We start from the raw sequence: 14,210 nt of genomic DNA, 5'->3' as shown, positions 1-14,210 counted from the left end.
CAATCCTCGCATGAAGGTACAAATCCGAACATCTGATGGGAAGTGGCACTACCACCCGACCATGTAATTCCCAAATGGAATCACCCCACTGTGCTAGGAGATAGTTGAGGACCCTCAAACAGGCATAAGCATGACATGGTCAACAAAACAATACGACTCCATGACAACACAAAAGACTCCACAAGAATCTAGGTGACTCAACTTCACAAACACAAGTGAATTGACATCACAAAACACAAGTGAAGCAAATGAGAGAGTGTCATCACATAGCTTAAGATGGATACCATGGTACAACCTCCATAGGTCCCGGCTCACTATCCTGGTAACCTTTCCCGACCTCCAGCTCCAACTAAGTCTTATGCGGACCCTACCAGCCTTTTGTGAAGACAAGGTGGTTGGTTTTCCATTCAAAGCCTTCTCGCCACATTATGAGCCCTGTACTAGCACTCACCTATGCACGAGGTACAATTATCTTTATTAATGGTGTGAAACTACCCACCTAATCAATTCATTATATTACCAGTTATTATCTGACTTTCGTTGGGTTGTAATACCTACCACTTTGGGTGCTACCCCCAAGCGAAAGCCACTCTCTCAAAGGACACTACACAAGCATGGTCACTCCCTAAGGACCCTATGGCAAAGCAGACAACCATAACACCACTATCAGAGACAAGTGGTCAATTAAGGACATACTAACTCTTGACTAACCATAAGGTAAAGACACTACATGTTTAAGACAACGGAGCCAACATATATCTCTTGGTCAAAGGTACCAATTACACCACCACATGATGACTGGACCACATACCAAAATATCACAATAAACACTTGCAAGGATAGCTAAATACATCAAGTCCGCACTCAGACAATCTTTGAGAATATCAACATCATAAGCACTTGCAACATCATTGATTGAAAAAAATGAAATAAAACACTCTTACAGCAGTCACATTATTCAATTCTCAAATCAACGTTCCATCAGAAATGAAATCCGCATTATACATTCAACTGGTTATAACATGAATTCCAACAAGCATTTAAATCATTTTTAGAATATATCCAAAACTACCAATTTGAATCTCTAATTCATGCCTTAATTTTCATTGATAAATTTATTAACCACATAATAAAAATCACATGAAAATCACATTACATCACACAATACCACTTTAAACATTCCATTTATAAAATTTAAGTTCTTAACACTAACCGGTTTGGAGACCGGTGAGGGCTCAAAGCTAAGCGGGGGTCAAACCAACCTGCGGTTGTGCTTCTGTCGAGGGAAACAAACACTACCTATCGGTAGTGTTGCTACCACTGGTAATAGCCCTACCGACCAGTGGCTACCGCTACCAACCGGTAGTGGTACTGCTGACCAGTAGTGCCCACTACCAACTGGTAGTGGTTCTGCCGACCAGTAGTGCCCACTACCAACTGGTAGCGGTACTGCCGAATGGTAGTTCTGCTACCTATGGGTAGCAGACGCTACCGATCCACGTGATGAGGCAAGCCCATCACAAAGAGCGGTAAAGTCCACAAGAGAGGCACAAGAAACATGCCTCCAAGCATTCTAAAACCAAAAAGACACAAAATCAATAACCACAAGGGACATTCCATTTCCAGAATTATTTCACGGACACACACATACAATGCCAATTTCCAAAATTTCAAGGAGTTTACCAGCAAGGTAGATGGTGAAATAAACACACTAGAAAGAATAGCTAGCCAATTCTTGACAGTATAGAAACGAGGATGCACCCAGCAAACCCAAACTAAAATTCTTTCTTTCAAAAGAAGAGGTAAATCAAGAAGTTGTTTGCTATGAACAAATAACACACAACAAGAAGAAATGAACAATTCATTTCCTGAATGCAACCATATGCTAATAGCATCACAAAATCAACTATATCAGGCAATCTTTCTCCCATTTCAACATTCCAAGAAGAATCTACAGGCAAATTGCATAAATTTCCACACACAAGAAGCAAACTGAAAAATTTCAAAAAAACAAATTCAAAACAAGAAGGAAACCTCCAACCTTGAAGCAATTAGCAAGCAAAGAGATGAAGCAAATCCAGTCTTGCAACCAGGTCAAATCTCCAGCTCCTCCAGAAAGTTTTCTAGAATTTTCTCTCCAAAATCCTCTTCTTCTCCTGCCGTCAATGCCCAGAATGGATGCCCAAAACTATCTTTTAACCTAAATTTCTAGGTTAAAGTTCTCATCGAATCAAATTTAAATATTTTAAAACGAAAAGGCAATCAGATTTATTTCTTTCCCCAAAAATAATAATTCTTTCCAATAATTAAATTAAAAAGGCCAAAATGGAAAAATAAAAAGGGAAGTTTTTATTTATTTCTTTTTCCATAAATACTTCCTTCAACATAAGTATTTAACCTTTTTAAATGGCTAGGCAATTTATTTATTTCACAAAAATATCAATGCAACTTTACACAATAAATTAATCCATTTAACCATTTAATCTAGCAATTCATCAATTTAATAAATCAATAATCACAAAGCATAATAATTAAATGATTATGCCAACACAAGATAGCATCATCCATTTAAATTAAATAACCATTTAAATAAATGGAAACACGCAAAACCAAGACAGATCAAATGATGACTCTCAAATGACCAAACCAAGGCACCATGACACGCATAACAACCAGACGAGGAAACACAACCGACTGACAACACTCACACGAGTGTAACTACGGTCAAGCTAGGCTATAACAACTATCTCCTCCACTCCCATCAGGTATATATATATATATATATATATATATATATATATATATATATATATATATATATATATATATATATATATATAAGGCACGCTTAGACCTATGAAACTAGGTGGAGTCAACATCCTGTACCTACCCGGCAATTGTACCTGCAATGTCCTGCACCAAAGAACCACACGTGCATATAGACAATATACATACAGACACGGTAAACACACCGATGAAGGAGAATCATGACGTTCCCTGTCTCACTGGAGTGAGTGAAGGAAAATCATCCCATCGCATCCCAATACACTTGCAAACACGCAACATATAAATAACGCATCGCAATATAAGGGAAAAGTGTCAGTCCCTGATAATGATCCATAAAAAATAAGATTACTCATAAGCACTAAAATACTACATAAAATCATATACCATAAATCCAGATAAAGTATGAAATAACATCGCATAATATTCGAATCAAAATACAATAATGTTCCACAGAACAGTCACTGAAGTAACTCAAAACATACAAAAGAGGTTGATCGAGGAGGGGTACTACAAAGAAAGCTCCACCGAATGTTTTCTTCCGGTCATCAACATCTCCAGCTCAATCAACATCTGTATATGCACATAAAGTAAAGTCATCATCCTTAGGGTACCACAAACCATACTCTGATGTACCTTGCAAATATCCAAAAATCCTTTTCACCGCACTCTCATGATTTTCTCTAGGATCACTCTGAAATCTTGATACAATACAAACAACATTCATTATGTTAGGCCTAGTCTGAGTCAAATAAAGCAGACCTCCAATCATAGATTTGTATCTTGTAGGATTTACCGATGCAGAAACATCTTTTCTTGTCAATTTCTCACTTGTAACCATAGCAGTACTTACCGGTTTAGAATCTCCCATACCAAATTTCTTCAACAATTCCCTAGCATACTTAGTTTGATAGATGAAAATATGTTTATCAGTTTGAGTAATCTGCAAACCTAAGAAAAATTTCATTTCCCCAATCATAGACATTTCAAATTCTTTCTCCATATTGTTAGAGAATTCCATGCATAACTTATCTTCACCTCCAAAAATAATGTCATCAACAAATACTTCAATAATCAGTACATCATCATCAGTGATCTTATAATATAAATTTTTGTCAGCATTACCCTTGGTAAAACCAAGATTCAAAAGATATTTATCCAACCTTGCATACCAAGCTCTAGGTGCCTGTTTCAATCCATATAAAGCTTTCCTTAACTTGCAAACCATGTTTGTATCATCTGATAGTGAAAAACCATCAGGTTGCTCAATATAAACTTCCTCATCAAAATCCCCATTCAAAAATGCACACTTAACATCCATCTGATAAACCTTGTAGTTTTTATGGGCAACATAGGCAAGAAATAATCTTACAGCTTCAATCCTAGGTACAGCTGCAAAAGTCTCCATAATCAATTCCTTCCTTCTGAGAATATCCTTTACAAACCAATCTAGCCTCATTCCTTACAACTTGACCATCCTCATTCAATTTATTCCTAAAAACCCATTTAGTTCCTATAACATTCTTTTTTTTAGGCCGGGGAACCAAAGTCCATGTGTTATTTTTCTCAACCTGATCTAATTCTTCTTCCATAGCTTTCAACCAATATTCATCTTTACATGCCTCAATTACTGATACCGGTTCAATTTGAGAAATTAAACATACCTCATTAGTTGCCAATCTTCTTCTTGTCATTACTCCATTGTTCCTATCCCCAATGATCTAATCTTCTGAATGATTCAATCTCACATACCTAGGAGTCTTCCGACTCTCTATTCCACTTCTCAATTCTTCAATTACTGTAGAATTTTTTGATACTGTCGGAGTAACTGGTTCAACACTCTATTCTGGTAAAGGTGCTACTGGTTCAGATATAATCATTTCCATTGTCGGTTCCTTCTCATAAACTCTGATTTGACCTCTATTCAGCTCATCCACTTTGACATTAGCACTTTCCACAATTCTCTACAATCTATTGTTATAACATCTATATGCCTTTCTTTTGTTAGAATAACCAAGACATATGCCTTCATCACATCTAGGATCAAATTCGCCAATGATATCATCTTTCCTGATATAACATTTACTACCAAAGATTCTGAAATACTTAACTATAGGTGTATTGCCAAACCATAATTCATAAGGTGTCTTACCGGTTTCTCCTTTGATATGTACTTTGTTGAATGTATAAACCATTGTGCTCATTGCTTCTCTCCAGTAGATATGAGGTAGACTAGCTTCCATCATCATTGTTCTAGCAACATCCAAGATAATTATGTTCTTATACCATAATTGTGTCCGGGGAAAAGAAAATTGTCTTCTTATACCATGCTTCTCACAAAAGTTATTAAACTCACCGGATGTGAATTCTCCACCATGATCCGACCTCAAACATTTAATCTTCAATCCTGTCTAAGTTTCCACTTTAGCCTTAAAGATTTTAAACTTTTCAAATGCTTCAGATTTTTCCTTTAGAAAAGTAACCCACATCATTCTAGAATAATTATCAATGATTAGCATGAAATATCTATCACCTTGAAAACTTTTAACTCTAGCAGGGCCACACAAATCAGTGTGAATAAGATCAAGAACATCATTAGATTTATATTGTACACTCCTAAAAGAGTTTCTGACCTGTTTACCCATTTGACATTCTTTACATACCATATTATAGGGCTTCACGATCTTAGGTATATCTCTATCTGCCTTAGTTGAACTGATCTTCACAATGCAATCAAAATTCATATGACATAGCCTTTTATGCCATAGCCAACTCTTATCAATTTGTGCAATCAAACGTGTCTTCTCACCAAAATTCAAATGAAATATATTACCTTTTGTCTGTGTATCGGTTGCATTCTCCAAACCAGATCTGTTAATGATTTTGCATTTTCCATCCTTGAACTGTAATTGAAATCCCTTATCCACCAATTGTCCTACACTCAAAAGATTATGCCTTAAACCTTCAACATAATAAACATTGTTAGTATTGTTCTTACCATCCAATGATATAGTTTCTTTTCCTTTGATCATACATACTTTGTAATCTCCAAATCTAACCAAACCGCCATCAAATTCTTGCAAAGATAGAAACTTCCCTTTATCTCCAGTCATATGATGTGAACAACCATTGTCAATTACCCATTCATCCTTGTCTTCAATTTTAGCAGTAAGTGCCTTCTCTTCAGGTACATTCTCTTCTAGTGTCAGAACATCTTCCTTGATAGCCAGGAACACCCATTCCTTCCCATTGCTGGAACCACTAGCAGAGTCTTCTACTGGTTCATCATTAGAATCAGTAATGCCTTCCTCATCCGCTATGTAGCATGATTTGTCTCTGTTTTTCTTGTACTTATACTTGTTATGATATCCGGGGTTAGGATTAAAATATCTTCTAACTCTTTCTTCAAATCTTGAATTCCTTTCAGGACATCTAGATGCAAAATGAGCAATCTTATTACATGCAAAACATTTAAAAGGTGCTTTTCCTTCATACTTACTTCCTACCAGTCCTTTAGGTACTCTTCTAGAAAATAGTGCTTCAAGTTGCTCAAACTCATCATCTTCTCTCTTCATATCATCCAATTCCTTTGCATACAAAGCTTTCCCATCTTGCTTGCCAGTTGCTGATGCAGATGCATGAAAAACAAGTTCAGTCTTCATAGCTCTAGAAGGTCCAAATTAGTCAATCTCAAAAGTAGATGATTTCCCAACCAAGGTATCTATGTTGACAGATGTATTAGCCATTGTTCTTAACTCATTAATAGTAGTAGCCTTCATCTTGTAAGTAGGTGGTAGGGATCTCAAAACTTTAGAAACAATTTCATCTTCACTTAGAGTTCCACCACAACATTGAATTCTCATAACAATCTCATTTACTCTTTCCATGAATGCAGTAATCCTTTTATCTTCTTCCATCTTCAAGTTTTCATATCTCACCTGGTAACCATCAAGTTTAGCAATCTTCACTGTAGGGTCACCTTCATTAAGAGTCTCCAACTTATCCCATATAGCCTTTCTAGATGATTTGTCAGTCAATCCCATTATTTGTTGATCAGAAAGTGCACACAAGAGGGCTTCTCTTGCTCTACAATCATTCTGAAGCTCCTTATCCAGGTTTGTCGGAGGAGGATTGCCAGATGCCAGATTATGAGGTGTAACACTATTCTGTGTGATCTTCCAAATCTCCTTGCTAAGACATCTCAGATGAGTCTCCATCTGAATCTTCCATACTGTGTAATTTGTTCCATCAAGCCTAGGGATATCTCTCCAGAACATAGCTCCAGATGAACTGGATGAACTTGAACTGTTAGTCACCATAGGATATTCCTCAAGTGGTTAAGCTTTCTACAGAGAGGACCAAAGCTCTGATACCAATTGTTAGACAGTTCAAATAATCAGAAGACAACTAAGAGGGGGCGGGGGGGGTGGGGGTGGGGGTGGGGATGAATCAGTTGTCACAGATTACCAGAACATTTAGCAATTAAAACTTTAATACCAGAACCCAAAAAATTAATATCAGAATGCTTAAACCAAATACTAGAATAACGGTTAAACCAATTAAGCATAAAGAATAATCACAGAATAAATACCATCCACATAACACCAAGATTTATATGTGGAAAACCCGGTAAAGGGAAAAACCACTGTGGGAAGCCTACCCACAATTAGATAATACTTGTGCAGTAAGTATATAAATTACAGTTGAGGGACCTGCACTTGTAGGAATGCCAACAACCTAGAGTGCACTGCTCATCACAAAAGGAGTCTCACTGACTACATAGAAATCCAGACTACAATCTGGAAGAAGTGTTTGAACTGCAAAGATAACATCTCCTATGCTTGAGTACAGTTCTGATTAAGCTCAATACCGGAGGACTAAATCCTCTTACATAAACCCAATTTGATCTCCAATGATCGACCAAATCTTTTACCTGAATGATATTACACTATTTGCACATTACATATTCATTCCCTGACCTTATTCCTATGATCTAATTCCCATGATGATCTACAATGAGATCTTACATATATATATATACAAACCCTCGACCATAAACAATAAGGTCGGCCACCATACAATAAACCAATTACATAATTACAAAACATGTCGGCCTTAGACCAAACAAATAATATCCAACACATAAGACATTTCGAAAACACATCAAGAGGTCCAATCCACACGTTACATTAAGTCGGTCCATGACCTAGATCAACCGAGACCCAATATAGGTCCACATGCTAAAGCAATGATCTCCATCCACCAAGTCTCGAACATGATCACCAAAAGCTACACCAACACTACTTATGCACATCATCAAATATCTTCATCAAAAGCTTTGCCGGTGAAACCCTCGCCGGAACCACAAGCCAAGCTTCCAAGCAAGCAGGATAGCATCCAATCACCAGACCAAAACCAACTTATTGAATATGAACATGAGTATCATGAATAAGACAATTCCATAACCAAACCATACTAGAGACTACCGGATTATGTCGGATCCAAACCAACCAGAAACCACTCAACCTACCAGGACCAGAAGGGTGCTGGTAAAGCATCCAAAATAGCTAGTGTTGACATCAATGACAAAACATCAATGCAACACATAATCAATTCATCCAAATGACCAACAGAAACTCCATTATAATACTGACATACTCATGATCAATTGATCAAAATAATGAGAAAATCGAGCCTTAGAGATAATGTGACAATGATCTTCAACTAAGATAGAGAGTTGAAGACAATATTTCAAGTTACCAAAGTAAAGGACAGATCAAAGATCACAAGAACAATTGAATGTCCATGAGACATGGCAATGACAAGTCCTTCAAGGAGTTAATTAGAGTATCAACTCTTCATGATAGTGGGTCTAATCGTTTGGTGGCAGTCTGAAAGCCTTTAATAACAATATATAGAAAGATATGACACATGAAAAATACTAGTTCTAAGAGGTCGCCCACGCTCTCTTATCTGCATCTTTAGTTTTTTCTCATGTCCTATAAGCTTGGATAAAGAAACTATGGTAGTTTGGAGAATTAATGATTAGTTATGGATAGTGGCAAGCATATAGGAAGAAGTTGGATGGGCTGGAAGACAAGTAGAGAGAATATAAGCATTAGTTGAAGTGACTAGGCTAGCATATGAGAGCATTTAGGCAAGTGGAGAGAAAATATAAGAGATATCAAGATAGATTTTGAGGGAGAAAAATCAATATTCATCGTGAATCTAGTCACACAAGAGAAGCTTCATTAATCAAGTAAAGAAAAAGCCCTTTTTGAGCGCCAAAAAGATAGTTTTCACGTAGCCAACCAAGAACACTTGTCAATTCCTCTTTGAACATATGGCTAAATGATAGGAAGTTGTTGAGAAGCATAAGGGTCTGCTTAGGATAGCTTTTCTCTCAATTCTTATCTTCTTTCTTTTAAGTTTTGTAACTTCTAAAGTTCTTTCTATTAGAAAACTATTTTATAACTCTTAAAACAAGTCATTTTTTACTGAAACAATAATGCATTTTCATTATTTTTAATGCATTTCAAGCATGTATTGTTGCTACAACACCTTTAATCAATAAAATACAATGATTTTTCCTTCTCATCTATCTCTTTTCTTATGTGTATTAATGATGATGGATGAATATTTCTTGTGAATTTGATAAATCCTCAAGTTTTTGTCATCTCATCCCAACACCTTGAAACAAAAAAAAAACACATATTTTGCAGCTTGTAGGTTGTGCAATGAGTTAAAATGCTCTAGTGTTGTGAAAAATAACGTTTTCCTTCACAAAACTATGAAAACTCAAGCCTCCCTATGAAACATTGATGCAAAAGATATGTGAGATAGTTGAGTTGTGTAAAGAAACAATTGAGTATTTGACCAATTTTGTGCAAGGAATTGTAGTATGAGCTTAATTATCAATATGGTGCATCACCTTGTAGACACATTTTTCATTTTTAGGCAAGTTCTTACCTTTTTCTCAAGTAAAGTGAGTACTTAGTTTAGTTTAGGTGATTATAGTAAAGGAACCAACCTTCTCTAGCAATTGACTCCAACCTTCCAAGAACCCACAAGCCTAGGAGTGTTTCCATGTATCACTAGGTTGTTGAGTTGAGAGCTCAACAAGGGTGCAAACCTATGTAATAATAATTTTTGGCACGCCCAGTGGGATAGTTTGAACTATCTCAATTCAAAACTTTCCTTCTTATTACTGATATTTGGTGTTTATGTCTGCAAGTACATCCTTTCCAAGAATTATTGTGCACACTTGGGGACTCTTTACTCAAAGTTACTAGTTTCATCAGTCCAAGTGCTGGTATGTTTCAAGTTTAGTACAAGAAAATCTGATTTCGCTTGATTTTTTAGCTCTTTGAAAGAAAGAACATGTCTTCATTTTATGGAAATATGTCATATCATCCCCCACATAATGAAAATGCCGCTCCTACACCTTTTCATTGTTCATATTGAATTGAGCATGCAATTGCTTTTAGTCCAGATTCCTTTGCAACAACAAGTAACTAACACATCCAAAATGTTTGCCACCCTCCCACTCCTATTCAATCATTATGTCAGCATTTACATATTTCAATTAGATCCAAGAAGCCCCTTTTATGTCAAACCAGCATGATGATTATTCTAGCCAGCTTCAAATTTGGATAATATGCAGATTAGTGAAATGACAAACCTGTTGCTAGAATGGACTAATCAATTGCATGAGATCAAGAAGCAACAAGATTTTGATCTACAACATGAAGAATTGGCTTATTAGGCCTATCTTCATGAATAGGAGTTGGAGACAAAAAGGAGGTAATATGAAGAGGATCTTGCAAGGGAGGTGGCTACAAAAGAGGAACACATGAAGTTTTTTCTTGCCCAAGTTTAAAGGCTAGAGGTCCAATCATCTCCTTGCATTCCTAGTTTCAAACAAGCACCATTTGGAACTATAGATGAACCTATGAAGGAAGAGGTTCCCAAATACAAGTATATAAGCTTCAAGCAAGGTGAGCCCCTTGAATCCTCAAGTAAGCCCATAAAATTTGAAATTCCAAGTTTCGGGAGTTATCACCCTTTACAAGAACCAATACTTGAGAAAAATCTGTCCATTACTCTCCATGAGCAACCCCCTCAAACATTAATTCATGTGTAAGAAACCCAACAAACATGTCAAATTCCTTCATCTTCTAAGTACTCTTGTCCTAGTATTGTTTCATTGCTCCTAGATGAACCTATTGTTTGGTGAAATTTTTGGTTTGATGACCAAGAAAGGGTGGAGCTTGAGAAAGAAGAGGAAGAAGCCATTGTTAATGAGCCTTCTTATGTTTTAAGAACTGACAAATCAAACTTGTTACAAGGAGAGAATGGGCATATAGAGTTGGGACAACAAGAGATTAAACAAGGAGAAGGTGAGAAAAGCAAGGTGTTTTCTAAGGTTAGAGAGGAGAAACCTATAGTTGGTGAACCTTCATGTGATGAAGAAAAAGAAGAATTGGACTTGTTGCAATTGAATGATGAGAATAACTGGATGAAGCAACAAAGTATAGACCAAGAAAATGATACTTAACATGAAGTTTTGGTTGGTTTATTTGTAGAAATTCCATCTTTTGTTGAAGAAGAAGCAATGATGTCATTGCCTATGTCAACAAATCAGTTGGGATGACAAGGTGGTAGTCAACAAGGAGTTAATGAAAATGAAACTGTCACATTCTTATTTGATGAACTTCCTTGTTTCACTGACAAAGAAGAAGAGAGTATAACTATTTTGATGTCAAGCCCAACTTTTGATTATCTAGAAGCTATAAAATATCATGATGAAGTGTTGGCCTACGAGGACGTGACTGGGGACAACCCTATTTTGGAGAATGGGAAAATTGACACACATGAAGTGAACATGTTAAATCAGACTCTTGGGTCAAGAAGATAACTTTGAAGTTTCTATAAACCTTCAAGAGAGTTGTTATGGAGCTATGATTAGTTCCATTATTCAAAAGAGTGAAGAAGACCTCCGTGAAGTAAAAAAAGACCTTTTATGCAAAAGAGTAAAGAGGAAATTGAAGAAGATCTATTTTGGGATGATCTGGAAGTAATTTGCTCAACCTTGGATATAAAACCAACACCTTCTAAAGAAAGAAATTATGAAAAAGATGAAGAACAAGAAGTTGTTTTCCAAGCAAAAATTTGTGAGAAAAATAATTAGGTGGAAGAAGCAGCCATGTTTCCATTTGTTCTGCTTAAACCAAGTAATCCGAATCAATAGAATGGTATTGAAGAAGCAGTCCATAGGCAAGAAACTTGTAATGCCCCGCCAGGAAACCCCGAAGGGATAAGCCACAATAACAAGAATAGAGTGCAAATTTTTTTTTTTTAAAAGTTACAACACATAAGATACAACAAGATATCAAAGATTCAGATTACATAGCGGAAGACAACAACTAACACCTAAAGAGTTTCCCAACGAGATTACTTAAATTTCACAATCCATTTAACTCACACAATTAATCCAATAAGCTAATTATCTTAATAACTAGATAATTCATAATCAGGATAATTTTCTTTCAAGGATGGAAATATAAATCACAAGCGAAGATTCAACCAAAAGATCTATTCATAATCTTCATTCAAGCCTTTCATTTAAAATTACAAACCATACATCTAACATTCTAATACACTAGGATTTCATCATAACATAAGAGATCTTTCCAAGCATATTTAAATTCCTTAACAACAACTGAGTGTATCCATTACTCTAAGTTACAATCTTTCCATATTCCAACTTATTGCATTTCAAAAGACGGTTACATACATGCACCTACGATAAATATCATCTAACTACTTACGCATTCGATCAACATGGCATTCAAGAAAGAACTGAATATAAGCATTTATAGTTAATTCCCATTTATCCACTTAACCATTCTAACATAAGTTAATCATACATGATAAAGCTGAATAAAGGAAACATAAGAGAATACACCACATAACACCATAATGATCTCGGAGTTCACCCCTAAAGGGCTACATCTCCGAGTCTGCTCAACTGCAAGACCCCCTCTGATAAATAATAAAGTTAAGAATACAAGAGGTTACACCATTACAATCCAGCCATCAAGGCGATACATAAACAATATACAAACGACCACATCGGTCAATTAATACATAAACTATCCTTAAAAGAACAGGATCCAGCTGAAACATAATCAAAGCTAAAACAAGAGGTCCATGAGAGCATCCATAAGACTGAGCCATCACCACCCAAGGTCTAACATGAAACCGACACTCACAAGGGCAGAGACAAAAAGGACGACTCACAAAGGTACTCCTAACAGGACAAAACGACAACACACTAGCGAACGTAGAGACAAGTGTCATCACACAACCTGGTATGGATACCATGGCAAGTCTTCATAGGTCCCGACCCCATACACTGGTTACCCTGGCAACCTAATCCGAGCTTCCGGCCCATCCAAGCCTCGTGTGGACCCACACATCCTTTCGTGAAGACAAGGAAGGTAGTTTGCCATTTCAGGCCTTCTCACAGCATGTCAAATCTATGATAGCACTCGTCTCATGTGTGAGGCACATTTATCTTATTTAGAGTTTACATTCTAATCTACTGTTAGGTTATCACTTATTAGACTCACTTTCGACGGGTTTCCCAGCAGCCACTTTGGGCGCGGCCCCCAATCGAAAGCCACTTCCCATACGACACTAGACTATACTCATCGAACTCAAACCAAGGAATACACATGGTCAGACGAACGGAGTTCAAGAAGAGAGAAACAATCATCTGGTCAAACACGACTCACACAATCATCATTCGACCCACACACAAGGAGGATATGATCAAAACGACACTACCACAATACAATAGTCAACTCGGAATCGAGGACTGAAACAGGAACACCAAATCATCCATACGACAGGGTCCTTTTAAACAAAGCAAAACATGCCATTTCATAATTAAAGCGAATACAGTAATTAAACTCGCAAGGCAATAATCAGAAAAGACAATATTTCCTCAAATTGATTTAATCATTAAAGTCGATCAAGTTTTCTACAAGATCTAAATCAGCTTACAGTTATCTACCTCATCAAAGGATAAGTTGTTCTTGGTCTTCTAACTCCTAAGGTTCAAAGCATCGAACAGACAAATTAAGCCATAATGAGTTTTTAAACCAATTCATATTAATAAAATTTAGACAACCGTTAATCAACTAAATAAGATATTTAACCTCCAATCAAAACATCATTAACATACTGTTCTAAAACTGACCTCTACAATTTCGTATTTTCAATCCCAGATGCATAATACGGATCACGGAATATAAAAATATAGAAAGAGAGTCTAAATGGAGATAATCATTTCCAAAGCATATCGTTTAAATTCAAATACCCAACGATAAATATTTCACTACTTCTCAATTACTCAAATG

Source organism: Cryptomeria japonica, chromosome 2 (genome assembly GCF_030272615.1).
Source record: "Cryptomeria japonica chromosome 2, Sugi_1.0, whole genome shotgun sequence".
In the NCBI taxonomy this organism is placed as follows: Eukaryota; Viridiplantae; Streptophyta; class Pinopsida; order Cupressales; family Cupressaceae; genus Cryptomeria; species Cryptomeria japonica.
The sequence above is the reverse complement of the archived record's forward strand: the minus strand, read 5'-3'. Positions refer to the sequence as shown.